General features: G+C 49.6%; 44 non-coding genes across 44 annotated transcripts; all 44 read left to right on the top strand.

Moving 5' to 3' along the window:
• Positions 1-315: 315 nt before the first annotated feature.
• LOC147154409 (U1 spliceosomal RNA) lies at positions 316-480 on the top strand. Its single transcript, XR_015093191.1, has one exon. It is a non-coding gene; the product is annotated as a U1 spliceosomal RNA (small nuclear RNA).
• Positions 481-804: 324 nt separating this feature from the next.
• LOC147154408 (U2 spliceosomal RNA) lies at positions 805-996 on the top strand. The gene has a single exon (XR_015093300.1). It is a non-coding gene; the product is annotated as a U2 spliceosomal RNA (small nuclear RNA).
• A 389-nt stretch (positions 997-1385) lies between these two features.
• Positions 1386-1550, top strand: LOC147154407 (U1 spliceosomal RNA). The gene has a single exon (XR_015093172.1). It is a non-coding gene; the product is annotated as a U1 spliceosomal RNA (small nuclear RNA).
• Positions 1551-1874: 324 nt separating this feature from the next.
• Positions 1875-2066, top strand: LOC147154406 (U2 spliceosomal RNA). The gene has a single exon (XR_015093271.1). It is a non-coding gene; the product is annotated as a U2 spliceosomal RNA (small nuclear RNA).
• Positions 2067-2455: 389 nt separating this feature from the next.
• On the top strand, positions 2456-2620 carry LOC147154405 (U1 spliceosomal RNA). Its single transcript, XR_015093377.1, has one exon. It is a non-coding gene; the product is annotated as a U1 spliceosomal RNA (small nuclear RNA).
• Positions 2621-2944: 324 nt separating this feature from the next.
• Positions 2945-3136, top strand: LOC147154404 (U2 spliceosomal RNA). Its single transcript, XR_015093270.1, has one exon. It is a non-coding gene; the product is annotated as a U2 spliceosomal RNA (small nuclear RNA).
• A 389-nt stretch (positions 3137-3525) lies between these two features.
• LOC147154403 (U1 spliceosomal RNA) lies at positions 3526-3690 on the top strand. Its single transcript, XR_015093199.1, has one exon. It is a non-coding gene; the product is annotated as a U1 spliceosomal RNA (small nuclear RNA).
• A 324-nt stretch (positions 3691-4014) lies between these two features.
• LOC147154402 (U2 spliceosomal RNA) lies at positions 4015-4207 on the top strand. The gene has a single exon (XR_015093322.1). It is a non-coding gene; the product is annotated as a U2 spliceosomal RNA (small nuclear RNA).
• Positions 4208-4596: 389 nt separating this feature from the next.
• On the top strand, positions 4597-4761 carry LOC147154401 (U1 spliceosomal RNA). The gene has a single exon (XR_015093376.1). It is a non-coding gene; the product is annotated as a U1 spliceosomal RNA (small nuclear RNA).
• A 324-nt stretch (positions 4762-5085) lies between these two features.
• LOC147154400 (U2 spliceosomal RNA) lies at positions 5086-5277 on the top strand. Its single transcript, XR_015093304.1, has one exon. It is a non-coding gene; the product is annotated as a U2 spliceosomal RNA (small nuclear RNA).
• A 389-nt stretch (positions 5278-5666) lies between these two features.
• On the top strand, positions 5667-5831 carry LOC147154399 (U1 spliceosomal RNA). Its single transcript, XR_015093375.1, has one exon. It is a non-coding gene; the product is annotated as a U1 spliceosomal RNA (small nuclear RNA).
• Positions 5832-6155: 324 nt separating this feature from the next.
• Positions 6156-6347, top strand: LOC147154398 (U2 spliceosomal RNA). Its single transcript, XR_015093331.1, has one exon. It is a non-coding gene; the product is annotated as a U2 spliceosomal RNA (small nuclear RNA).
• Positions 6348-6736: 389 nt separating this feature from the next.
• On the top strand, positions 6737-6901 carry LOC147154397 (U1 spliceosomal RNA). Its single transcript, XR_015093171.1, has one exon. It is a non-coding gene; the product is annotated as a U1 spliceosomal RNA (small nuclear RNA).
• A 324-nt stretch (positions 6902-7225) lies between these two features.
• LOC147154396 (U2 spliceosomal RNA) lies at positions 7226-7417 on the top strand. The gene has a single exon (XR_015093333.1). It is a non-coding gene; the product is annotated as a U2 spliceosomal RNA (small nuclear RNA).
• Positions 7418-7806: 389 nt separating this feature from the next.
• LOC147154395 (U1 spliceosomal RNA) lies at positions 7807-7971 on the top strand. Its single transcript, XR_015093170.1, has one exon. It is a non-coding gene; the product is annotated as a U1 spliceosomal RNA (small nuclear RNA).
• A 324-nt stretch (positions 7972-8295) lies between these two features.
• On the top strand, positions 8296-8487 carry LOC147154394 (U2 spliceosomal RNA). Its single transcript, XR_015093292.1, has one exon. It is a non-coding gene; the product is annotated as a U2 spliceosomal RNA (small nuclear RNA).
• Positions 8488-8876: 389 nt separating this feature from the next.
• LOC147154393 (U1 spliceosomal RNA) lies at positions 8877-9041 on the top strand. Its single transcript, XR_015093136.1, has one exon. It is a non-coding gene; the product is annotated as a U1 spliceosomal RNA (small nuclear RNA).
• A 324-nt stretch (positions 9042-9365) lies between these two features.
• On the top strand, positions 9366-9557 carry LOC147154392 (U2 spliceosomal RNA). Its single transcript, XR_015093213.1, has one exon. It is a non-coding gene; the product is annotated as a U2 spliceosomal RNA (small nuclear RNA).
• A 389-nt stretch (positions 9558-9946) lies between these two features.
• Positions 9947-10111, top strand: LOC147154391 (U1 spliceosomal RNA). Its single transcript, XR_015093373.1, has one exon. It is a non-coding gene; the product is annotated as a U1 spliceosomal RNA (small nuclear RNA).
• A 324-nt stretch (positions 10112-10435) lies between these two features.
• Positions 10436-10627, top strand: LOC147154390 (U2 spliceosomal RNA). The gene has a single exon (XR_015093298.1). It is a non-coding gene; the product is annotated as a U2 spliceosomal RNA (small nuclear RNA).
• Positions 10628-11016: 389 nt separating this feature from the next.
• Positions 11017-11181, top strand: LOC147154389 (U1 spliceosomal RNA). The gene has a single exon (XR_015093168.1). It is a non-coding gene; the product is annotated as a U1 spliceosomal RNA (small nuclear RNA).
• A 324-nt stretch (positions 11182-11505) lies between these two features.
• On the top strand, positions 11506-11697 carry LOC147154388 (U2 spliceosomal RNA). Its single transcript, XR_015093257.1, has one exon. It is a non-coding gene; the product is annotated as a U2 spliceosomal RNA (small nuclear RNA).
• A 389-nt stretch (positions 11698-12086) lies between these two features.
• LOC147154387 (U1 spliceosomal RNA) lies at positions 12087-12251 on the top strand. The gene has a single exon (XR_015093125.1). It is a non-coding gene; the product is annotated as a U1 spliceosomal RNA (small nuclear RNA).
• A 324-nt stretch (positions 12252-12575) lies between these two features.
• On the top strand, positions 12576-12767 carry LOC147154386 (U2 spliceosomal RNA). The gene has a single exon (XR_015093212.1). It is a non-coding gene; the product is annotated as a U2 spliceosomal RNA (small nuclear RNA).
• Positions 12768-13156: 389 nt separating this feature from the next.
• Positions 13157-13321, top strand: LOC147154385 (U1 spliceosomal RNA). Its single transcript, XR_015093371.1, has one exon. It is a non-coding gene; the product is annotated as a U1 spliceosomal RNA (small nuclear RNA).
• Positions 13322-13645: 324 nt separating this feature from the next.
• Positions 13646-13837, top strand: LOC147154384 (U2 spliceosomal RNA). Its single transcript, XR_015093269.1, has one exon. It is a non-coding gene; the product is annotated as a U2 spliceosomal RNA (small nuclear RNA).
• Positions 13838-14226: 389 nt separating this feature from the next.
• On the top strand, positions 14227-14391 carry LOC147154383 (U1 spliceosomal RNA). The gene has a single exon (XR_015093167.1). It is a non-coding gene; the product is annotated as a U1 spliceosomal RNA (small nuclear RNA).
• Positions 14392-14715: 324 nt separating this feature from the next.
• LOC147154382 (U2 spliceosomal RNA) lies at positions 14716-14907 on the top strand. Its single transcript, XR_015093261.1, has one exon. It is a non-coding gene; the product is annotated as a U2 spliceosomal RNA (small nuclear RNA).
• A 389-nt stretch (positions 14908-15296) lies between these two features.
• Positions 15297-15461, top strand: LOC147154381 (U1 spliceosomal RNA). Its single transcript, XR_015093372.1, has one exon. It is a non-coding gene; the product is annotated as a U1 spliceosomal RNA (small nuclear RNA).
• A 324-nt stretch (positions 15462-15785) lies between these two features.
• LOC147154380 (U2 spliceosomal RNA) lies at positions 15786-15977 on the top strand. Its single transcript, XR_015093211.1, has one exon. It is a non-coding gene; the product is annotated as a U2 spliceosomal RNA (small nuclear RNA).
• Positions 15978-16366: 389 nt separating this feature from the next.
• Positions 16367-16531, top strand: LOC147154379 (U1 spliceosomal RNA). Its single transcript, XR_015093370.1, has one exon. It is a non-coding gene; the product is annotated as a U1 spliceosomal RNA (small nuclear RNA).
• Positions 16532-16855: 324 nt separating this feature from the next.
• LOC147154378 (U2 spliceosomal RNA) lies at positions 16856-17047 on the top strand. The gene has a single exon (XR_015093268.1). It is a non-coding gene; the product is annotated as a U2 spliceosomal RNA (small nuclear RNA).
• Positions 17048-17436: 389 nt separating this feature from the next.
• LOC147154377 (U1 spliceosomal RNA) lies at positions 17437-17601 on the top strand. The gene has a single exon (XR_015093198.1). It is a non-coding gene; the product is annotated as a U1 spliceosomal RNA (small nuclear RNA).
• A 324-nt stretch (positions 17602-17925) lies between these two features.
• LOC147154376 (U2 spliceosomal RNA) lies at positions 17926-18118 on the top strand. The gene has a single exon (XR_015093321.1). It is a non-coding gene; the product is annotated as a U2 spliceosomal RNA (small nuclear RNA).
• A 389-nt stretch (positions 18119-18507) lies between these two features.
• Positions 18508-18672, top strand: LOC147154375 (U1 spliceosomal RNA). The gene has a single exon (XR_015093166.1). It is a non-coding gene; the product is annotated as a U1 spliceosomal RNA (small nuclear RNA).
• Positions 18673-18996: 324 nt separating this feature from the next.
• LOC147154374 (U2 spliceosomal RNA) lies at positions 18997-19188 on the top strand. The gene has a single exon (XR_015093210.1). It is a non-coding gene; the product is annotated as a U2 spliceosomal RNA (small nuclear RNA).
• A 389-nt stretch (positions 19189-19577) lies between these two features.
• Positions 19578-19742, top strand: LOC147154373 (U1 spliceosomal RNA). The gene has a single exon (XR_015093365.1). It is a non-coding gene; the product is annotated as a U1 spliceosomal RNA (small nuclear RNA).
• Positions 19743-20066: 324 nt separating this feature from the next.
• Positions 20067-20258, top strand: LOC147154372 (U2 spliceosomal RNA). The gene has a single exon (XR_015093256.1). It is a non-coding gene; the product is annotated as a U2 spliceosomal RNA (small nuclear RNA).
• Positions 20259-20647: 389 nt separating this feature from the next.
• On the top strand, positions 20648-20812 carry LOC147154371 (U1 spliceosomal RNA). The gene has a single exon (XR_015093360.1). It is a non-coding gene; the product is annotated as a U1 spliceosomal RNA (small nuclear RNA).
• A 324-nt stretch (positions 20813-21136) lies between these two features.
• LOC147154370 (U2 spliceosomal RNA) lies at positions 21137-21328 on the top strand. Its single transcript, XR_015093209.1, has one exon. It is a non-coding gene; the product is annotated as a U2 spliceosomal RNA (small nuclear RNA).
• A 371-nt stretch (positions 21329-21699) lies between these two features.
• On the top strand, positions 21700-21864 carry LOC147154369 (U1 spliceosomal RNA). Its single transcript, XR_015093361.1, has one exon. It is a non-coding gene; the product is annotated as a U1 spliceosomal RNA (small nuclear RNA).
• A 324-nt stretch (positions 21865-22188) lies between these two features.
• On the top strand, positions 22189-22380 carry LOC147154368 (U2 spliceosomal RNA). The gene has a single exon (XR_015093231.1). It is a non-coding gene; the product is annotated as a U2 spliceosomal RNA (small nuclear RNA).
• Positions 22381-22751: 371 nt separating this feature from the next.
• Positions 22752-22916, top strand: LOC147154367 (U1 spliceosomal RNA). Its single transcript, XR_015093152.1, has one exon. It is a non-coding gene; the product is annotated as a U1 spliceosomal RNA (small nuclear RNA).
• Positions 22917-23240: 324 nt separating this feature from the next.
• LOC147154366 (U2 spliceosomal RNA) lies at positions 23241-23432 on the top strand. The gene has a single exon (XR_015093267.1). It is a non-coding gene; the product is annotated as a U2 spliceosomal RNA (small nuclear RNA).
• Positions 23433-23623: the final 191 nt, after the last annotated feature.

The following is a 23623-nucleotide window of genomic DNA, read 5'->3' as shown; positions in this document are numbered from 1 at the left end:
GTGGCGGAAGCAACCATGTCGTCAAATTGGGAAGCAGGCGACGTAGCCGACACACATCTACTCTGCTGTCCACCAATCCGGTGAGTCGAACCCGTTCCAGAGGCTTGACACTTGAGCTCATTCAGCTATTGCATGCTCCGCAGTTGTGCCTGTGACCTCCTCTAATGCCCTGTGCGAAGTACACACGCCGTTCTAATCCACTGAGAGAAACTGGCCCATCATGCTGGGCCAGGCATTCGCCAGTGTACGAATAGCACAGTCATCCAAGAGGGTGAGTGGAAAAAAGCAAGACCCCGTGCCCAGGCTGAGGAAGGCATACTTACCTGGCAGGGGTGACACCATGATCAAGAATGTGGTTCACCCAGGGCGAGGTGCAGCTATTGCACTGGCGGCTGCATTGACCATTGCGAATTCTCCAAATGTGGGAATCTCGACTGCATAATTTCTGATAGTGGGGAACTGCGTTCGCGCTCTTCCCTGGCTTGTATGTCAATAATTAAGAGCGATAGTCTTGAAACCAATTAACACAAATGAGCAAGACTTGACTATGGTCTTCTGGCTTTCTTCACAAGTCTGGCCGGGACCGCAGCAGGCGCTTGGTCTTTCATCCTGCAGGAAGACTGCAAAAGTTGTTGGACTGCAGCTGCTTATGTGAAGGCTTGTGAATAATGAATGGTTAAGTCAGCAGACAAGGTTTCCTCCGTCTCAGTGTCCATAAGAGCAGCGCTGCTTGGTGTAACATGACCGACTGTGAGAGTTGGTAGACCGAGAAGCCTGTACTTGAGTCCGTCAGTTATCCTCTTCATCGCTTCTTGGCCTTTTGGCTAAGATCAAGTGTAGTATCTGTTCTTATCAGTTTAATATCTGATATGTCTCCTATCTGGAGACTTCATATTAAATTGCTTTTTTGAACAGGGAGATGGGATTCAGAGCTTACTTTGCCCATTCTGCGCATCATCCTGGTATTGCAGTATTTCCAGGAGCGGTGCACCACCTCCGCTGGTCAACGAAAATGCTAATCTAGACAGAGAAAACGGGCTGTGGCAATACTCACGTGCGCACAAGTAGGTGTGGCGGAAGCAACCATGTCGTCAAATTGGGAAGCAGGCGACGTTGCCGACACACATCTACTCTGCTGTCCACCAACCCGGTGAGTCGAACCCGTTCCAGAGGCTTGACACTTGAGCTCATTCAGCTATTGCATGCTCCGCAGTTGTGCCTGTGACCTCCTCTAACGCCCTGTGCGAAGTACACACGCCGTTCTAATCCACTGAGAGAAACTGGCCCATCATGCTGGGCCAGGCATTCGCCAGTGTACGAATGGCACAGTCATTCAAGAGGGTGAGTGGAAAAAAGCAAGACCCCGTGTCCAGGCTGAGGAAGGCATACTTACCTGGCAGGGGTGACACCATGATCAAGAATGTGGTTCACCCAGGGCGAGGTGCAGCCATTGCACTGGCGGCTGCATTGACCATTGCGAATTCTCCAAATGTGGGAATCTCGACTGCATAATTTCTGATAGTGGGGAACTGCGTTCGTGCTCTTCCCTGGCTTGTATGTCAATAATTAAGAGCGATAGTCTTGAAACCAATTAACACAAATGAGCAAGACTTGACTATGGTCTTCTGGCTTTCTTCACAAGTCTGGCCGGGACCGCAGCAGGCGCTTGGCCTTTCATCCTGCAGGAAGACTGCAAAATTTGTTGGACTGCAGCTGCTTATGTGAAGGCTTGTGAATAATGAATGGTTAAGTCAGCAGACAAGGTTTCCTCCGTCTCAGTGTCCATAAGAGCAACGCTGCTTGGTGTAACATAACCGACTATGAGAGTGGGTAGACCGAGAAGCCTGTACTTGAGTCCGTCAGTTATCCTCTTCATCGCTTCTCGGCCTTTTGGCTAAGATCAAGTGTAGTATCTGTTCTTATCAGTTTAATATCTGATATGTCTCCTATCTGGAGACTTCATATTAAATTGCTTTTTTGAACAGGGAGATGGGATTCAGAGCTTACTTTGCCCATTCTGCGCATCATCCTGGTATTGCAGTATTTCCAGGAGCGGTGCACCACCTCCGCTGGTCAACGAAAATGCTAATCTAGACAGAGAAAACGGGCTGTGGCAATACTCACGTGCGCACAAGTAGGTGTGGCGGAAGCAACCATGTCGTCAAATTGGGAAGCAGGCGACGTAGCCGACACACATCTACTCTGCTGTCCACCAATCCGGTGAGTCGAACCCGTTCCAGAGGCTTGACACTTGAGCTCATTCAGCTATTGCATGCTCCGCAGTTGTGCCTGTGACCTCCTCTAATGCCCTGTGCGAAGTACACACGCCGTTCTAATCCACTGAGAGAAACTGGCCCATCATGCTGGGCCAGGCATTCGCCAGTGTACGAATAGCACAGTCATCCAAGAGGGTGAGTGGAAAAAAGCAAGACCCCGTGCCCAGGCTGAGGAAGGCATACTTACCTGGCAGGGGTGACACCATGATCAAGAATGTGGTTCACCCAGGGCGAGGTGCAGCCATTGCACTGGCGGCTGCATTGACCATTGCGAATTCTCCAAATGTGGGAATCTCGACTGCATAATTTCTGATAGTGGGGAACTGCGTTCGCGCTCTTCCCTGGCTTGTATGTCAATAATTAAGAGCGATAGTCTTGAAACCAATTAACACAAATGAGCAAGACTTGACTATGGTCTTCTGGCTTTCTTCACAAGTCTGGCCGGGACCGCAGCAGGCGCTTGGTCTTTCATCCTGCAGGAAGACTGCAAAAGTTGTTGGACTGCAGCTGCTTATGTGAAGGCTTGTGAATAATGAATGGTTAAGTCAGCAGACAAGGTTTCCTCCGTCTCAGTGTCCATAAGAGCAGCGCTGCTTGGTGTAACATGACCGACTGTGAGAGTTGGTAGACCGAGAAGCCTGTACTTGAGTCCGTCAGTTATCCTCTTCATCGCTTCTCGGCCTTTTGGCTAAGATCAAGTGTAGTATCTGTTCTTATCAGTTTAATATCTGATATGTCTCCTATCTGGAGACTTCATATTAAATTGCTTTTTTGAACAGGGAGATGGGATTCAGAGCTTACTTTGCCCATTCTGCGCATCATCCTGGTATTGCAGTATTTCCAGGAGCGGTGCACCACCTCCGCTGGTCAATGAAAATGCTAATCTAGACAGAGAAAACGGGCTGTGGCAATACTCACGTGCGCACAAGTAGGTGTGGCGGAAGCAACCATGTCGTCAAATTGGGAAGCAGGCGACGTTGCCGACACACATCTACTCTGCTGTCCACCAACCCGGTGAGTTGAACCCGTTCCAGAGGCTTGACACTTGAGCTCATTCAGCTATTGCATGCTCCGCAGTTGTGCCTGTGACCTCCTCTAACGCCCTGTGCGAAGTACACACGCCGTTCTAATCCACTGAGAGAAACTGGCCCATCATGCTGGGCCAGGCATTCGCCAGTGTACGAATGGCACAGTCATTCAAGAGGGTGAGTGGAAAAAAGCAAGACCCCGTGTCCAGGCTGAGGAAGGCATACTTACCTGGCAGGGGTGACACCATGATCAAGAATGTGGTTCACCCAGGGCGAGGTGCAGCCATTGCACTGGCGGCTGCATTGACCATTGCGAATTCTCCAAATGTGGGAATCTCGACTGTATAATTTCTGATAGTGGGGAACTGCGTTCGTGCTCTTCCCTGGCTTTAATGTCAATAATTAAGAGCGATAGTCTTGAAACCAATTAACACAAATGAGCAAGACTTGACTATGGTCTTCTGGCTTTCTTCACAAGTCTGGCCGGGACCGCAGCAGGCGCTTGGCCTTTCATCCTGCAGGAAGACTGCAAAAGTTGTTGGACTGCAGCTGCTTATGTGAAGGCTTGTGAATAATGAATGGTTAAGTCAGCAGACAAGGTTTCCTCCGTCTCAGTGTCCATAAGAGCAGCGCTGCTTGGTGTAACATGACTGACTGTGAGAGTGGGTAGACCGAGAAGCCTGTACTTGAGTCCGTCAGTTATCCTCTTCATCGCTTCTCAGCCTTTTGGCTAAGATCAAGTGTAGTATCTGTTCTTATCAGTTTAATATCTGATATGTCTCCTATTCTGGAGACTTCATATTAAATTGCTTTTTTGAACAGGGAGATGGGATTCAGAGCTTGCTTTGCCCATTCCGCGCATCATCTTGTTATTGCAGTATTTCCAGGAGCGGTGCACCACCTCCGCTGGTCAACGAAAATGCTAATCTAGACAGAGAAAACGGGCTGTGGCAATACTCACGTGCGCACAAGTAGGTGTGGCGGAAGCAACCATGTCGTCAAATTGGGAAGCAGGCGACGTAGCCGACACACATCTACTCTGCTGTCCACCAATCCGGTGAGTCGAACCCGTTCCAGAGGCTTGACACTTGAGCTCATTCAGCTATTGCATGCTCCGCAGTTGTGCCTGTGACCTCCTCTAATGCCCTGTGCGAAGTACACACGCCGTTCTAATCCACTGAGAGAAACTGGCCCATCATACTGGGCCAGGCATTCGCCAGTGTACGAATAGCACAGTCATCCAAGAGGGTGAGTGGAAAAAAGCAAGACCCCGTGCCCAGGCTGAGGAAGGCATACTTACCTGGCAGGGGTGACACCATGATCAAGAATGTGGTTCACCCAGGGCGAGGTGCAGCCATTGCACTGGCGGCTGCATTGACCATTGCGAATTCTCCAAATGTGGGAATCTCGACTGCATAATTTCTGATAGTGGGGAACTGCGTTCGCGCTCTTCCCTGGCTTGTATGTCAATAATTAAGAGTGATAGTCTTGAAACCAATTAACACAAATGAGCAAGACTTGACTATGGTCTTCTGGCTTTCTTCACAAGTCTGGCCGGGACCGCAGCAGGTGCTTGGTCTTTCATCCTGCAGGAAGACTGCAAAAGTTGTTGGACTGCAGCTGCTTATGTGAAGGCTTGTGAATAATGAATGGTTAAGTCAGCAGACAAGGTTTCCTCCGTCTCAGTGTCCATAAGAGCAGCGCTGCTTGGTGTAACATGACTGACTGTGAGAGTGGGTAGACCGAGAAGCCTGTACTTGAGTCCGTCAGTTATCCTCTTCATCGCTTCTCAGCCTTTTGGCTAAGATCAAGTGTAGTATCTGTTCTTATCAGTTTAATATCTGATATGTCTCCTATCTGGAGACTTCATATTAAATTGCTTTTTTGAACAGGGAGATGGGATTCAGAGCTTGCTTTGCCCATTCCGCGCATCATCTTGTTATTGCAGTATATCCAGGAGCGGTGCACCACCTCCGCTGGTCAATGAAAATGCTAATCTAGACAGAGAAAACGGGCTGTGGCAATACTCACGTGCGCACAAGTAGGTGTGGCGGAAGCAACCATGTCGTCAAATTGGGAAGCAGGCGACGTTGCCGACACACATCTACTCTGCTGTCCACCAACCCGGTGAGTCGAACCCGTTCCAGAGGCTTGACACTTGAGCTCATTCAGCTATTGCATGCTCCGCAGTTGTGCCTGTGACCTCCTCTAACGCCCTGTGCGAAGTACACACGCCGTTCTAATCCACTGAGAGAAACTGGCCCATCATGCTGGGCCAGGCATTCGCCAGTGTACGAATAGCACAGTCATCCAAGAGGGTGAGTGGAAAAAAGCAAGACCCCGTGCCCAGGCTGAGGAAGGCATACTTACCTGGCAGGGGTGACACCATGATCAAGAATGTGGTTCACCCAGGGCGAGGTGCAGCCATTGCACTGGCGGCTGCATTGACCATTGCGAATTCTCCAAATGTGGGAATCTCGACTGCATAATTTCTGATAGTGGGGAACTGCGTTCGCGCTCTTCCCTGGCTTGTATGTCAATAATTAAGAGCGATAGTCTTGAAACCAATTAACACAAATGAGCAAGACTTGACTATGGTCTTCTGGCTTTCTTCACAAGTCTGGCCGGGACCGCAGCAGGCGCTTGGTCTTTCATCCTGCAGGAAGACTGCAAAAGTTGTTGGACTGCAGCTGCTTATGTGAAGGCTTGTGAATAATGAATGGTTAAGTCAGCAGACAAGGTTTCCTCCGTCTCAGTGTCCATAAGAGCAGCGCTGCTTGGTGTAACATGACCGACTGTGAGAGTTGGTAGATCGAGAAGCCTGTACTTGAGTCCGTCAGTTATCCTCTTCATCGCTTCTCGGCCTTTTGACTAAGATCAAGTGTAGTATCTGTTCTTATCAGTTTAATATCTGATATGTCTCCTATCTGGAGACTTCATATTAAATTGCTTTTTTGAACAGGGAGATGGGATTCAGAGCTTACTTTGCCCATTCTGCGCATCATCCTGGTATTGCAGTATTTCCAGGAGCGGTGCACCACCTCCGCTGGTCAATGAAAATGCTAATCTAGACAGAGAAAACGGGCTGTGGCAATACTCACGTGCGCACAAGTAGGTGTGGCGGAAGCAACCATGTCGTCAAATTGGGAAGCAGGCGACGTTGCCGACACACATCTACTCTGCTGTCCACCAACCCGGTGAGTCGAACCCGTTCCAGAGGCTTGACACTTGAGCTCATTCAGCTATTGCATGCTCCGCAGTTGTGCCTGTGACCTCCTCTAACGCCCTGTGCGAAGTACACACGCCGTTCTAATCCACTGAGAGAAACTGGCCCATCATGCTGGGCCAGGCATTCGCCAGTGTACGAATGGCACAGTCATTCAAGAGGGTGAGTGGAAAAAAGCAAGACCCCGTGTCCAGGCTGAGGAAGGCATACTTACCTGGCAGGGGTGACACCATGATCAAGAATGTGGTTCACCCAGGGCGAGGTGCAGCCATTGCACTGGCGGCTGCATTGACCATTGCGAATTCTCCAAATGTGGGAATCTCGACTGCATAATTTCTGATAGTGGGGAACTGCGTTCGTGCTCTTCCCTGGCTTGTATGTCAATAATTAAGAGCGATAGTCTTGAAACCAATTAACACAAATGAGCAAGACTTGACTATGGTCTTCTGGCTTTCTTCACAAGTCTGGCCGGGACCGCAGCAGGTGCTTGGTCTTTCATCCTGCAGGAAGACTGCAAAAGTTGTTGGACTGCAGCTGCTTATGTGAAGGCTTGTGAATAATGAATGGTTAAGTCAGCAGACAAGGTTTCCTCCGTCTCAGTGTCCATAAGAGCAGCGCTGCTTGGTGTAACATGACTGACTGTGAGAGTGGGTAGACCGAGAAGCCTGTACTTGAGTCCGTCAGTTATCCTCTTCATCGCTTCTCAGCCTTTTGGCTAAGATCAAGTGTAGTATCTGTTCTTATCAGTTTAATATCTGATATGTCTCCTATCTGGAGACTTCATATTAAATTGCTTTTTTGAACAGGGAGATGGGATTCAGAGCTTGATTTGCCCATTCCGCGCATCATCTTGTTATTGCAGTATTTCCAGGAGCGGTGCACCACCTCCGCTGGTCAACGAAAATGCTAATCTAGACAGAGAAAACGGGCTGTGGCAATACTCACGTGCGCACAAGTAGGTGTGGCGGAAGCAACCATGTCGTCAAATTGGGAAGCAGGCGACGTTGCCGACACACATCTACTCTGCTGTCCACCAACCCGGTGAGTCGAACCCGTTCCAGAGGCTTGACACTTGAGCTCATTCAGCTATTGCATGCTCCGCAGTTGTGCCTGTGACCTCCTCTAACGCCCTGTGCGAAGTACACACGCCGTTCTAATCCACTGAGAGAAACTGGCTCATCATGCTGGGCCAGGCATTCGCCAGTGTACGAATGGCACAGTCATTCAAGAGGGTGAGTGGAAAAAAGCAAGACCCCGTGTCCAGGCTGAGGAAGGCATACTTACCTGGCAGGGGTGACACCATGATCAAGAATGTGGTTCACCCAGGGCGAGGTGCAGCCATTGCACTGGCGGCTGCATTGACCATTGCGAATTCTCCAAATGTGGGAATCTCGACTGCATAATTTCTGATAGTGGGGAACTGCGTTCGTGCTCTTCCCTGGCTTGTATGTCAATAATTAAGAGCGATAGTCTTGAAACCAATTAACACAAATGAGCAAGACTTGACTATGGTCTTCTGGCTTTCTTCACAAGTCTGGCCGGGACCGCAGCAGGTGCTTGGTCTTTCATCCTGCAGGAAGACTGCAAAAGTTGTTGGACTGCAGCTGCTTATGTGAAGGCTTGTGAATAATGAATGGTTAAGTCAGCAGACAAGGTTTCCTCCGTCTCAGTGTCCATAAGAGCAGCGCTGCTTGGTGTAACATGACTGACTGTGAGAGTGGGTAGACCGAGAAGCCTGTACTTGAGTCCGTCAGTTATCCTCTTCATCGCTTCTCAGCCTTTTGGCTAAGATCAAGTGTAGTATCTGTTCTTATCAGTTTAATATCTGATATGTCTCCTATCTGGAGACTTCATATTAAATTGCTTTTTTGAACAGGGAGATGGGATTCAGAGCTTGCTTTGCCCATTCCGCGCATCATCTTGTTATTGCAGTATTTCCAGGAGCGGTGCACCACCTCCGCTGGTCAACGAAAATGCTAATCTAGACAGAGAAAACGGGCTGTGGCAATACTCACGTGCGCACAAGTAGGTGTGGCGGAAGCAACCATGTCGTCAAATTGGGAAGCAGGCGACGTAGCCGACACACATCTACTCTGCTGTCCACCAACCCGGTGAGTCGAACCCGTTCCAGAGGCTTGACACTTGAGCTCATTCAGCTATTGCATGCTCCGCAGTTGTGCCTGTGACCTCCTCTAACGCCCTGTGCGAAGTACACACGCCGTTCTAATCCACTGAGAGAAACTGGCCCATCATGCTGGGCCAGGCATTCGCCAGTGTACGAATGGCACAGTCATTCAAGAGGGTGAGTGGAAAAAAGCAAGACCCCGTGTCCAGGCTGAGGAAGGCATACTTACCTGGCAGGGGTGACACCATGATCAAGAATGTGGTTCACCCAGGGCGAGGTGCAGCCATTGCACTGGCGGCTGCATTGACCCTTGCGAATTCTCCAAATGTGGGAATCTCGACTGCATAATTTCTGATAGTGGGGAACTGCGTTCGCGCTCTTCCCTGGCTTGTATGTCAAAAATTAAGAGCGATAGTCTTGAAACCAATTAACACAAATGAGCAAGACTTGACTATGGTCTTCTGGCTTTCTTCACAAGTCTGGCCGGGACCGCAGCAGGCGCTTGGTCTTTCATCCTGCAGGAAGACTGCAAAAGTTGTTGGACTGCAGCTGCTTATGTGAAGGCTTGTGAATAATGAATGGTTAAGTCAGCAGACAAGGTTTCCTCCGTCTCAGTGTCCATAAGAGCAGCGCTGCTTGGTGTAACATGACCGACTGTGAGAGTGGGTAGACTGAGAAGCCTGTACTTGAGTCCGTCAGTTATCCTCTTCATCGCTTCTCGGCCTTTTGGCTAAGATCAAGTGTAGTATCTGTTCTTATCAGTTTAATATCTGATATGTCTCCTATCAGGAGACTTCATATTAAATTGCTTTTTTGAACAGGGAGATGGGATTCAGAGCTTGCTTTGCCCATTCCGCGCATCATCCTGGTATTGCAGTATATCCAGGAGCGGTGCACCACCTCCGCTGGTCAACGAAAATGCTAATCTAGACAGAGAAAACGGGCTGTGGCAATACTCACGTGCGCACAAGTAGGTGTGGCGGAAGCAACCATGTCGTCAAATTGGGAAGCAGGCGACGTAGCCGACACACATCTACTCTGCTGTCCACCAATCCGGTGAGTCGAACCCGTTCCAGAGGCTTGACACTTGAGCTCATTCAGCTATTGCATGCTCCGCAGTTGTGCCTGTGACCTCCTCTAATGCCCTGTGCGAAGTACACACGCCGTTCTAATCCACTGAGAGAAACTGGCCCATCATGCTGGGCCAGGCATTCGCCAGTGTACGAATAGCACAGTCATCCAAGAGGGTGAGTGGAAAAAAGCAAGACCCCGTGCCCAGGCTGAGGAAGGCATACTTACCTGGCAGGGGTGACACCATGATCAAGAATGTGGTTCACCCAGGGCGAGGTGCAGCCATTGCACTGGCGGCTGCATTGACCATTGCGAATTCTCCAAATGTGGGAATCTCGACTGCATAATTTCTGATAGTGGGGAACTGCGTTCGCGCTCTTCCCTGGCTTGTATGTCAATAATTAAGAGCGATAGTCTTGAAACCAATTAACACAAATGAGCAAGACTTGACTATGGTCTTCTGGCTTTCTTCACAAGTCTGGCCGGGACCGCAGCAGGCGCTTGGTCTTTCATCCTGCAGGAAGACTGCAAAAGTTGTTGGACTGCAGCTGCTTATGTGAAGGCTTGTGAATAATGAATGGTTAAGTCAGCAGACAAGGTTTCCTCCGTCTCAGTGTCCATAAGAGCAGCGCTGCTTGGTGTAACATGACCGACTGTGAGAGTTGGTAGACCGAGAAGCCTGTACTTGAGTCCGTCAGTTATCCTCTTCATCGCTTCTTGGCCTTTTGGCTAAGATCAAGTGTAGTATCTGTTCTTATCAGTTTAATATCTGATATGTCTCCTATCTGGAGACTTCATATTAAATTGCTTTTTTGAACAGGGAGATGGGATTCAGAGCTTACTTTGCCCATTCTGCGCATCATCCTGGTATTGCAGTATTTCCAGGAGCGGTGCACCACCTCCGCTGGTCAATGAAAATGCTAATCTAGACAGAGAAAACGGGCTGTGGCAATACTCACGTGCGCACAAGTAGGTGTGGCGGAAGCAACCATGTCGTCAAATTGGGAAGCAGGCGACGTTGCCGACACACATCTACTCTGCTGTCCACCAACCCGGTGAGTCGAACCCGTTCCAGAGGCTTGACACTTGAGCTCATTCAGCTATTGCATGCTCCGCAGTTGTGCCTGTGACCTCCTCTAACGCCCTGTGCGAAGTACACACGCCGTTCTAATCCACTGAGAGAAACTGGCCCATCATGCTGGGCCAGGCATTCGCCAGTGTACGAATGGCACAGTCATTCAAGAGGGTGAGTGGAAAAAAGCAAGACCCCGTGTCCAGGCTGAGGAAGGCATACTTACCTGGCAGGGGTGACACCATGATCAAGAATGTGGTTCACCCAGGGCGAGGTGCAGCCATTGCACTGGCGGCTGCATTGACCATTGCGAATTCTCCAAATGTGGGAATCTCGACTGCATAATTTCTGATAGTGGGGAACTGCGTTCGTGCTCTTCCCTGGCTTGTATGTCAATAATTAAGAGCGATAGTCTTGAAACCAATTAACACAAATGAGCAAGACTTGACTATGGTCTTCTGGCTTTCTTCACAAGTCTGGCCGGGACCGCAGCAGGCGCTTGGCCTTTCATCCTGCAGGAAGACTGCAAAAGTTGTTGGACTGCAGCTGCTTATGTGAAGGCTTGTGAATAATGAATGGTTAAGTCAGCAGACAAGGTTTCCTCCGTCTCAGTGTCCATAAGAGCAACGCTGCTTGGTGTAACATGACCGACTGTGAGAGTGGGTAGACTGAGAAGCCTGTACTTGAGTCCGTCAGTTATCCTCTTCATCGCTTCTCGGCCTTTTGGCTAAGATCAAGTGTAGTATCTGTTCTTATCAGTTTAATATCTGATATGTCTCCTATCTGGAGACTTCATATTAAATTGCTTTTTTGAACAGGGAGATGGGATTCAGAGCTTGCTTTGCCCATTCCGCGCATCATCTTGTTATTGCAGTATTTCCAGGAGCGGTGCACCACCTCCGCTGGTCAACGAAAATGCTAATCTAGACAGAGAAAACGGGCTGTGGCAATACTCACGTGCGCACAAGTAGGTGTGGCGGAAGCAACCATGTCGTCAAATTGGGAAGCAGGCGACGTAGCCGACACACATCTACTCTGCTGTCCACCAACCCGGTGAGTCGAACCCGTTCCAGAGGCTTGACACTTGAGCTCATTCAGCTATTGCATGCTCCGCAGTTGTGCCTGTGACCTCCTCTAACGCCCTGTGCGAAGTACACACGCCGTTCTAATCCACTGAGAGAAACTGGCCCATCATGCTGGGCCAGGCATTCGCCAGTGTACGAATGGCACAGTCATTCAAGAGGGTGAGTGGAAAAAAGCAAGACCCCGTGTCCAGGCTGAGGAAGGCATACTTACCTGGCAGGGGTGACACCATGATCAAGAATGTGGTTCACCCAGGGCGAGGTGCAGCCATTGCACTGGCGGCTGCATTGACCCTTGCGAATTCTCCAAATGTGGGAATCTCGACTGCATAATTTCTGATAGTGGGGAACTGCGTTCGCGCTCTTCCCTGGCTTGTATGTCAAAAATTAAGAGCGATAGTCTTGAAACCAATTAACACAAATGAGCAAGACTTGACTATGGTCTTCTGGCTTTCTTCACAAGTCTGGCCGGGACCGCAGCAGGCGCTTGGTCTTTCATCCTGCAGGAAGACTGCAAAAGTTGTTGGACTGCAGCTGCTTATGTGAAGGCTTGTGAATAATGAATGGTTAAGTCAGCAGACAAGGTTTCCTCCGTCTCAGTGTCCATAAGAGCAGCGCTGCTTGGTGTAACATGACCGACTGTGAGAGTGGGTAGACTGAGAAGCCTGTACTTGAGTCCGTCAGTTATCCTATTCATCGCTTCTCGGCCTTTTGGCTAAGATCAAGTGTAGTATCTGTTCTTATCAGTTTAATATCTGATATGTCTCCTATCAGGAGACTTCATATTAAATTGCTTTTTTGAACAGGGAGATGGGATTCAGAGCTTGCTTTGCCCATTCCGCGCATCATCCTGGTATTGCAGTATATCCAGGAGCGGTGCACCACCTCCGCTGGTCAACGAAAATGCTAATCTAGACAGAGAAAACGGGCTGTGGCAATACTCACGTGCGCACAAGTAGGTGTGGCGGAAGCAACCATGTCGTCAAATTGGGAAGCAGGCGACGTAGCCGACACACATCTACTCTGCTGTCCACCAATCCGGTGAGTCGAACCCGTTCCAGAGGCTTGACACTTGAGCTCATTCAGCTATTGCATGCTCCGCAGTTGTGCCTGTGACCTCCTCTAACGCCCTGTGCGAAGTACACACGCCGTTCTAATCCACTGAGAGAAACTGGCCCATCATGCTGGGCCAGGCATTCGCCAGTGTACGAATAGCACAGTCATCCAAGAGGGTGAGTGGAAAAAAGCAAGACCCCGTGCCCAGGCTGAGGAAGGCATACTTACCTGGCAGGGGTGACACCATGATCAAGAATGTGGTTCACCCAGGGCGAGGTGCAGCCATTGCACTGGCGGCTGCATTGACCATTGCGAATTCTCCAAATGTGGGAATCTCGACTGCATAATTTCTGATAGTGGGGAACTGCGTTCGCGCTCTTCCCTGGCTTGTATGTCAATAATTAAGAGCGATAGTCTTGAAACCAATTAACACAAATGAGCAAGACTTGACTATGGTCTTCTGGCTTTCTTCACAAGTCTGGCCGGGACCGCAGCAGGCGCTTGGTCTTTCATCCTGCAGGAAGACTGCAAAAGTTGTTGGACTGCAGCTGCTTATGTGAAGGCTTGTGAATAATGAATGGTTAAGTCAGCAGACAAGGTTTCCTCCGTCTCAGTGTCCATAAGAGCAGCGCTGCTTGGTGTAACATGACCGACTGTGAGAGTTGGTAGACCGAGAAGCCTGTACTTGAGTCCTACAGTTATCCTCTTCATCGCTTCTCGGCCTTTTGGCTAAGATCAAGTGTAGTATCTGTTCTTATCAGTTTAATATCTGATATGTCTCCTATCTGGAGACTTCATATTAAATTGCTTTTTTGAACAGGGAGATGGGATTCAGAGCTTACTTTGCCCATTCTGCGCATCATCCTGGTATTGCAGTATTTCCAGGAGCGGTGCACCACCTCCGCTGGTCAATGAAAATGCTAATCTAGACAGAGAAAACGGGCTGTGGCAATACTCACGTGCGCACAAGTAGGTGTGGCGGAAGCAACCATGTCGTCAAATTGGGAAGCAGGCGACGTTGCCGACACACATCTACTCTGCTGTCCACCAACCCGGTGAGTCGAACCCGTTCCAGAGGCTTGACACTTGAGCTCATTCAGCTATTGCATGCTCCGCAGTTGTGCCTGTGACCTCCTCTAACGCCCTGTGCGAAGTACACACGCCGTTCTAATCCACTGAGAGAAACTGGCCCATCATGCTGGGCCAGGCATTCGCCAGTGTACGAATGGCACAGTCATTCAAGAGGGTGAGTGGAAAAAAGCAAGACCCCGTGTCCAGGCTGAGGAAGGCATACTTACCTGGCAGGGGTGACACCATGATCAAGAATGTGGTTCACCCAGGGCGAGGTGCAGCCATTGCACTGGCGGCTGCATTGACCATTGCGAATTCTCCAAATGTGGGAATCTCGACTGCATAATTTCTGATAGTGGGGAACTGCGTTCGTGCTCTTCCCTGGCTTGTATGTCAATAATTAAGAGCGATAGTCTTGAAACCAATTAACACAAATGAGCAAGACTTGACTATGGTCTTCTGGCTTTCTTCACAAGTCTGGCCGGGACCGCAGCAGGCGCTTGGCCTTTCATCCTGCAGGAAGACTGCAAAAGTTGTTGGACTGCAGCTGCTTATGTGAAGGCTTGTGAATAATGAATGGTTAAGTCAGCAGACAAGGTTTCCTCCGTCTCAGTGTCCATAAGAGCAACGCTGCTTGGTGTAACATGACCGACTGTGAGAGTGGGTAGACTGAGAAGCCTGTACTTGAGTCCGTCAGTTATCCTCTTCATCGCTTCTCGGCCTTTTGGCTAAGATCAAGTGTAGTATCTGTTCTTATCAGTTTAATATCTGATATGTCTCCTATCTGGAGACTTCATATTAAATTGCTTTTTTGAACAGGGAGATGGGATTCAGAGCTTGCTTTGCCCATTCCGCGCATCATCTTGTTATTACAGTATTTCCAGGAGCGGTGCACCACCTCCGCTGGTCAACGAAAATGCTAATCTAGACAGAGAAAACGGGCTGTGGCAATACTCACGTGCGCACAAGTAGGTGTGGCGGAAGCAACCATGTCGTCAAATTGGGAAGCAGGCGACGTAGCCGACACACATCTACTCTGCTGTCCACCAACCCGGTGAGTCGAACCCGTTCCAGAGGCTTGACACTTGAGCTCATTCAGCTATTGCATGCTCCGCAGTTGTGCCTGTGACCTCCTCTAACGCCCTGTGCGAAGTACACACGCCGTTCTAATCCACTGAGAGAAACTGGCCCATCATGCTGGGCCAGGCATTCGCCAGTGTACGAATGGCACAGTCATTCAAGAGGGTGAGTGGAAAAAAGCAAGACCCCGTGTCCAGGCTGAGGAAGGCATACTTACCTGGCAGGGGTGACACCATGATCAAGAATGTGGTTCACCCAGGGCGAGGTGCAGCCATTGCACTGGCGGCTGCATTGACCCTTGCGAATTCTCCAAATGTGGGAATCTCGACTGCATAATTTCTGATAGTGGGGAACTGCGTTCGCGCTCTTCCCTGGCTTGTATGTCAAAAATTAAGAGCGATAGTCTTGAAACCAATTAACACAAATGAGCAAGACTTGACTATGGTCTTCTGGCTTTCTTCACAAGTCTGGCCGGGACCGCAGCAGGCGCTTGGTCTTTCATCCTGCAGGAAGACTGCAAAAGTTGTTGGACTGCAGCTGCTTATGTGAAGGCTTGTGAATAATGAATGGTTAAGTCAGCAGACAAGGTTTCCTCCGTCTCAGTGTCCATAAGAGCAGCGCTGCTTGGTGTAACATGACCGACTGTGAGAGTGGGTAGACTGAGAAGCCTGTACTTGAGTCCGTCAGTTATCCTATTCATCGCTTCTCGGCCTTTTGGCTAAGATCAAGTGTAGTATCTGTTCTTATCAGTTTAATATCTGATATGTCTCCTATCAGGAGACTTCATATTAAATTGCTTTTTTGAACAGGGAGATGGGATTCAGAGCTTGCTTTGCCCATTCCGCGCATCATCCTGGTATTGCAGTATATCCAGGAGCGGTGCACCACCTCCGCTGGTCAACGAAAATGCTAATCTAGACAGAGAAAACGGGCTGTGGCAATACTCACGTGCGCACAAGTAGGTGTGGCGGAAGCAACCATGTCGTCAAATTGGGAAGCAGGCGACGTAGCCGACACACATCTACTCTGCTGTCCACCAATCCGGTGAGTCGAACCCGTTCCAGAGGCTTGACACTTGAGCTCATTCAGCTATTGCATGCTCCGCAGTTGTGCCTGTGACCTCCTCTAATGCCCTGTGCGAAGTACACACGCCGTTCTAATCCACTGAGAGAAACTGGCCCATCATGCTGGGCCAGGCATTCGCCAGTGTACGAATAGCACAGTCATCCAAGAGGGTGAGTGGAAAAAAGCAAGACCCCGTGCCCAGGCTGAGGAAGGCATACTTACCTGGCAGGGGTGACACCATGATCAAGAATGTGGTTCACCCAGGGCGAGGTGCAGCCATTGCACTGGCGGCTGCATTGACCATTGCGAATTCTCCAAATGTGGGAATCTCGACTGCATAATTTCTGATAGTGGGGAACTGCGTTCGCGCTCTTCCCTGGCTTGTATGTCAATAATTAAGAGCGATAGTCTTGAAACCAATTAACACAAATGAGCAAGACTTGACTATGGTCTTCTGGCTTTCTTCACAAGTCTGGCCGGGACCGCAGCAGGCGCTTGGTCTTTCATCCTGCAGGAAGACTGCAAAAGTTGTTGGACTGCAGCTGCTTATGTGAAGGCTTGTGAATAATGAATGGTTAAGTCAGCACACAAGGTTTCCTCCGTCTCAGTGTCCATAAGAGCAGCGCTGCTTGGTGTAACATGACCGACTGTGAGAGTTGGTAGACCGAGAAGCCTGTACTTGAGTCCGTCAGTTATCCTCTTCATCGCTTCTCGGCCTTTTGGCTAAGATCAAGTGTAGTATCTGTTCTTATCAGTTTAATATCTGATATGTCTCCTATCTGGAGACTTCATATTAAATTGCTTTTTTGAACAGGGAGATGGGATTCAGAGCTTACTTTGCCCATTCTGCGCATCATCCTGGTATTGCAGTATTTCCAGGAGCGGTGCACCACCTCCGCTGGTCAATGAAAATGCTAATCTAGACAGAGAAAACGGGCTGTGGCAATACTCATGTGCGCACAAGTAGGTGTGGCGGAAGCAACCATGTCGTCAAATTGGGAAGCAGGCGACGTTGCCGACACACATCTACTCTGCTGTCCACCAACCCGGTGAGTCGAACCCGTTCCAGAGGCTTGACACTTGAGCTCATTCAGCTATTGCATGCTCCGCAGTTGTGCCTGTGACCTCCTCTAACGCCCTGTGCGAAGTACACACGCCGTTCTAATCCACTGAGAGAAACTGGCCCATCATGCTGGGCCAGGCATTCGCCAGTGTACGAATGGCACAGTCATTCAAGAGGGTGAGTGGAAAAAAGCAAGACCCCGTGTCCAGGCTGAGGAAGGCATACTTACCTGGCAGGGGTGACACCATGATCAAGAATGTGGTTCACCCAGGGCGAGGTGCAGCCATTGCACTGGCGGCTGCATTGACCATTGCGAATTCTCCAAATGTGGGAATCTCGACTGTATAATTTCTGATAGTGGGGAACTGCGTTCGTGCTCTTCCCTGGCTTGTATGTCAATAATTAAGAGCGATAGTCTTGAAACCAATTAACACAAATGAGCAAGACTTGACTATGGTCTTCTGGCTTTCTTCACAAGTCTGGCCGGGACCGCAGCAGGCGCTTGGCCTTTCATCCTGCAGGAAGACTGCAAAAGTTGTTGGACTGCAGCTGCTTATGTGAAGGCTTGTGAATAATGAATGGTTAAGTCAGCAGACAAGGTTTCCTCCGTCTCAGTGTCCATAAGAGCAGCGCTGCTTGGTGTAACATGACTGACTGTGAGAGTGGGTAGACCGAGAAGCCTGTACTTGAGTCCGTCAGTTATCCTCTTCATCGCTTCTCAGCCTTTTGGCTAAGATCAAGTGTAGTATCTGTTCTTATCAGTTTAATATCTGATATGTCTCCTATTCTGGAGACTTCATATTAAATTGCTTTTTTGAACAGGGAGATGGGATTCAGAGCTTGCTTTGCCCATTCCGCGCATCATCTTGTTATTGCAGTATTTCCAGGAGCGGTGCACCACCTCCGCTGGTCAATGAAAATGCTAATCTAGACAGAGAAAACGGGCTGTGGCAATACTCACGTGCGCACAAGTAGGTGTGGCGGAAGCAACCATGTCGTCAAATTGGGAAGCAGGCGACGTTGCCGACACACATCTACTCTGCTGTCCACCAACCCGGTGAGTCGAACCCGTTCCAGAGGCTTGACACTTGAGCTCATTCAGCTATTGCATGCTCCGCAGTTGTGCCTGTGACCTCCTCTAACGCCCTGTGCGAAGTACACACGCCGTTCTAATCCACTGAGAGAAACTGGCCCATCATGCTGGGCCAGGCATTCGCCGGTGTACGAATGGCACAGTCATTCAAGAGGGTAAGTGGAAAAAAGCAAGACCCCGTGTCCAGGCTGAGGAAGGCATACTTACCTGGCAGGGGTGACACCATGATCAAGAATGTGGTTCACCCAGGGCGAGGTGCAGCCATTGCACTGGCGGCTGCATTGACCATTGCGAATTCTCCAAATGTGGGAATCTCGACTGCATAATTTCTGATAGTGGGGAACTGCGTTCGTGCTCTTCCCTGGCTTGTATGTCAATAATTAAGAGCGATAGTCTTGAAACCAATTAACACAAATGAGCAAGACTTGACTATGGTCTTCTGGCTTTCTTCACAAGTCTGGCCGGGACCGCAGCAGGCGCTTGGCCTTTCATCCTGCAGGAAGACTGCAAAAGTTGTTGGACTGCAGCTGCTTATGTGAAGGCTTGTGAATAATGAATGGTTAAGTCAGCAGACAAGGTTTCCTCCGTCTCAGTGTCCATAAGAGCAACGCTGCTTGGTGTAACATGACCGACTGTGAGAGTGGGTAGACTGAGAAGCCTGTACTTGAGTCCGTCAGTTATCCTCTTCATCGCTTCTCGGCCTTTTGGCTAAGATCAAGTGTAGTATCTGTTCTTATCAGTTTAATATCTGATATGTCTCCTATCAGGAGACTTCATATTAAATTGCTTTTTTGAACAGGGAGATGGGATTCAGAGCTTGCTTTGCCCATTCCGCGCATCATCCTGGTATTGCAGTATATCCAGGAGCGGTGCACCACCTCCGCTGGTCAACGAAAATGCTAATCTAGACAGAGAAAACGGGCTGTGGCAATACTCACGTGCGCACAAGTAGGTGTGGCGGAAGCAACCATGTCGTCAAATTGGGAAGCAGGCGACGTAGCCGACACACATCTACTCTGCTGTCCACCAATCCGGTGAGTCGAACCCGTTCCAGAGGCTTGACACTTGAGCTCATTCAGCTATTGCATGCTCCGCAGTTGTGCCTGTGACCTCCTCTAACGCCCTGTGCGAAGTACACACGCCGTTCTAATCCACTGAGAGAAACTGGCCCATCATGCTGGGCCAGGCATTCGCCAGTGTACGAATGGCACAGTCATTCAAGAGGGTGAGTGGAAAAAAGCAAGACCCCGTGTCCAGGCTGAGGAAGGCATACTTACCTGGCAGGGGTGACACCATGATCAAGAATGTGGTTCACCCAGGGCGAGGTGCAGCCATTGCACTGGGGGCTGCATTGACCATTGCGAATTCTCCAAATGTGGGAATCTCGACTGCATAATTTCTGATAGTGGGGAACTGCGTTCGTGCTCTTCCCTGGCTTGTATGTCAATAATTAAGAGCGATAGTCTTGAAACCAATTAACACAAATGAGCAAGACTTGACTATGGTCTTCTGGCTTTCTTCACAAGTCTGGCCGGGACCGCAGCAGGCGCTTGGCCTTTCATCCTGCAGGAAGACTGCAAAAGTTGTTGGACTGCAGCTGCTTATGTGAAGGCTTGTGAATAATGAATGGTTAAGTCAGCAGACAAGGTTTCCTCCGTCTCAGTGTCCATAAGAGCAACGCTGCTTGGTGTAACATAACCGACTGTGAGAGTGGGTAGACCGAGAAGCCTGTACTTGAGTCCGTCAGTTATCCTCTTCATCGCTTCTCGGCCTTTTGGCTAAGATCAAGTGTAGTATCTGTTCTTATCAGTTTAATATCTGATATGTCTCCTATCTGGAGACTTCATATTAAATTGCTTTTTTGAACAGGGAGATGGGATTCAGAGCTTGCTTTGCCCATTCCGCGCATCATCTTGTTATTGCAGTATTTCCAGGAGCGGTGCACCACCTCCGCTGGTCAACGAAAATGCTAATCTAGACAGAGAAAACGGGCTGTGGCAATACTCACGTGCGCACAAGTAGGTGTGGCGGAAGCAACCATGTCGTCAAATTGGGAAGCAGGCGACGTAGCCGACACACATCTACTCTGCTGTCCACCAACCCGGTGAGTCGAACCCGTTCCAGAGGCTTGACACTTGAGCTCATTCAGCTATTGCATGCTCCGCAGTTGTGCCTGTGACCTCCTCTAACGCCCTGTGCGAAGTACACACGCCGTTCTAATCCACTGAGAGAAACTGGCCCATCATGCTGGGCCAGGCATTCGCCAGTGTACGAATGGCACAGTCATTCAAGAGGGTGAGTGGAAAAAAGCAAGACCCCGTGTTCAGGCTGAGGAAGGCATACTTACCTGGCAGGGGTGACACCATGATCAAGAATGTGGTTCACCCAGGGCGAGGTGCAGCCATTGCACTGGCGGCTGCATTGACCCTTGCGAATTCTCCAAATGTGGGAATCTCGACTGCATAATTTCTGATAGTGGGGAACTGCGTTCGCGCTCTTCCCTGGCTTGTATGTCAAAAATTAAGAGCGATAGTCTTGAAACCAATTAACACAAATGAGCAAGACTTGACTATGGTCTTCTGGCTTTCTTCACAAGTCTGGCCGGGACCGCAGCAGGCGCTTGGTCTTTCATCCTGCAGGAAGACTGCAAAAGTTGTTGGACTGCAGCTGCTTATGTGAAGGCTTGTGAATAATGAATGGTTAAGTCAGCAGACAAGGTTTCCTCCGTCTCAGTGTCCATAAGAGCAGCGCTGCTTGGTGTAACATGACCGACTGTGAGAGTGGGTAGACTGAGAAGCCTGTACTTAAGTCCGTCAGTTATCCTCTTCATCGCTTCTCGGCCTTTTGGCTAAGATCAAGTGTAGTATCTGTTCTTATCAGTTTAATATCTGATATGTCTCCTATCAGGAGACTTCATATTAAATTGCTTTTTTGAACAGGGAGATGGGATTCAGAGCTTGCTTTGCCCATTCCGCGCATCATCCTGGTATTGCAGTATATCCAGGAGCGGTGCACCACCTCCGCTGGTCAACGAAAATGCTAATCTAGACAGAGAAAACGGGCTGTGGCAATACTCACGTGCGCACAAGTAGGTGTGGCGGAAGCAACCATGTCGTCAAATTGGGAAGCAGGCGACGTAGCCGACACACATCTACTCTGCTGTCCACCAATCCGGTGAGTCGAACCCGTTCCAGAGGCTTGACACTTGAGCTCATTCAGCTATTGCATGCTCCGCAGTTGTGCCCCTGTGCGAAGTACACACGCCGTTCTAATCCACTGAGAGAAACTGGCCCATCATGCTGGGCCAGGCATTCGCCAGTGTACGAATGGCACAGTCATTCAAGAGGGTGAGTGGAAAAAAGCAAGACCCCGTGTCCAGGCTGAGGAAGGCATACTTACCTGGCAGGGGTGACACCATGATCAAGAATGTGGTTCAACCAGGGCGAGGTGCAGCCATTGCACTAGCGGCTGCATTGACCCTTGCGAATTCTCCAAATGTGGGAATCTCGACTGCATAATTTCTGGTAGTGGGGAACTGCGTTCGCGCTCTTCCCTGGCTTGTATGTCAATAATTAAGAGCGATAGTCTTGAAACCAATTAACACAAATGAGCAAGACTTGACTATGGTCTTCTGGCTTTCTTCACAAGTCTGGCCGGGACCGCAGCAGGCGCTTGGCCTTTCATCCTGCAGGAAGACTGCAAAAGTTGTTGGACTGCAGCTGCTTATGTGAAGGCTTGTGAATAATGAATGGTTAAGTCAGCAGACAAGGTTTCCTCCGTCTCAGTGTCCATAAGAGCAACGCTGCTTGGTGTAACATAACCGACTGTGAGAGTAGGTAGACCGAGAAGCCTGTACTTGAGTCCGTCAGTTATCCTCTTCATCGCTTCTCGGCCTTTTGGCTAAGATCAAGTGTAGTATCTGTTCTTATCAGTTTAATATCTGATATGTCTCCTATCAGGAGACTTCATATTAAATTGCTTTTTTGAACAGGGAGATGGGATTCAGAGCTTGCTTTGCCCATTCCGCGCATCATCCTGGTATTGCAGTAAATCCAGGAGCGGTGCACCACCTCCGCTGGTCAACGAAAATGCTAATCTAGACAGAGAAAACGGGCTGTGGCAATACTCACGTGCGCACAAGTAGGTGTGGCGGAAGCAACCATGTCGTCAAATTGGGAAGCAGGCGACGTAGCCGACACACATCTACTCTGCTGTCCACCAATCCGGTGAGTCGAACCCGTTCCAGAGGCTTGACACTTGAGCTCATTCAGCTATTGCATGCTCCGCAGTTGTGCCCCTGTGCGAAGTACACACGCCGTTCTAATCCACTGAGAGAAACTGGCCCATCATGCTGGGCCAGGCATTCGCCAGTGTACGAATGGCACAGTCATCCAAGAGGGTGAGTGGAAAAAAGCAAGACCCCGTGCCCAGGCTGAGGAAGTCATACTTACCTGGCAGGGGTGACACCATGATCAAGAATGTGGTTCACCCAGGGCGAGTTGCAGCCATTGCACTGGCGGCTGCATTGACCATTGCGAATTCTCCAAATGTGGGAATCTCGACTGCATAATTTCTGATAGTGGGGAACTGCGTTCGCGCTCTTCCCTGGCTTGTATGTCAATAATTAAGAGCGATAGTCTTGAAACCAATTAACACAAATGAGCAAGACTTGACTATGGTCTTCTGGCTTTCTTCACAAGTCTGGCCGGGACCGCAGCAGGCGCTTGGTCTTTCATCCTGCAGGAAGACTGCAAAAGTTGTTGGACTGCAGCTGCTTATGTGAAGGCTTGTGAATAATGAATGGTTAAGTCAGCAGACAAGGTTTCCTCCGTCTCAGTGTCCATAAGAGCAGCGCTGCTTGGTGTAACATGACCGACTGTGAGAGTTGGTAGACCGAGAAGCCTGTACTTGAGTCCGTCAGTTATCCTCTTCATCGCTTCTCGGCCTTTTGGCTAAGATCAAGTGTAGTATCTGTTCTTATCAGTTTAATATCTGATATGTCTCCTATCTGGAGACTTCATATTAAATTGCTTTTTTGAACAGGGAGATGGGATTCAGAGCTTACTTTGCCCATTCTGCGCATCATCCTGGTATTGCAGTATTTCCAGGAGCGGTGCACCACCTCCGCTGGTCAACGAAAATGCTAATCTAGACAGAGAAAACGGGCTGTGGCAATACTCACGTGCACACAAGTAGGTGTGGCGGAAGCAACCATGTCGTCAAATTGGGAAGCAGGCGAAGTAGCCGACACACATCTACTCTGCTGTCCACCAACCCGGTGAGTCGAACCCGTTCCAGAGGCTTGACACTTGAGC

The sequence above is a fragment of the Leptonotus elevatus genome, unplaced genomic scaffold (genome assembly GCF_054856555.1).
Source record: "Leptonotus elevatus isolate MCC_2025b unplaced genomic scaffold, RoL_Lele_1.0 HiC_scaffold_65, whole genome shotgun sequence".
NCBI lineage: Eukaryota > Metazoa > Chordata > Actinopteri > Syngnathiformes > Syngnathidae > Leptonotus > Leptonotus elevatus.
The sequence above is the reverse complement of the archived record's forward strand: the minus strand, read 5'-3'. Positions and strand labels throughout refer to the sequence as shown.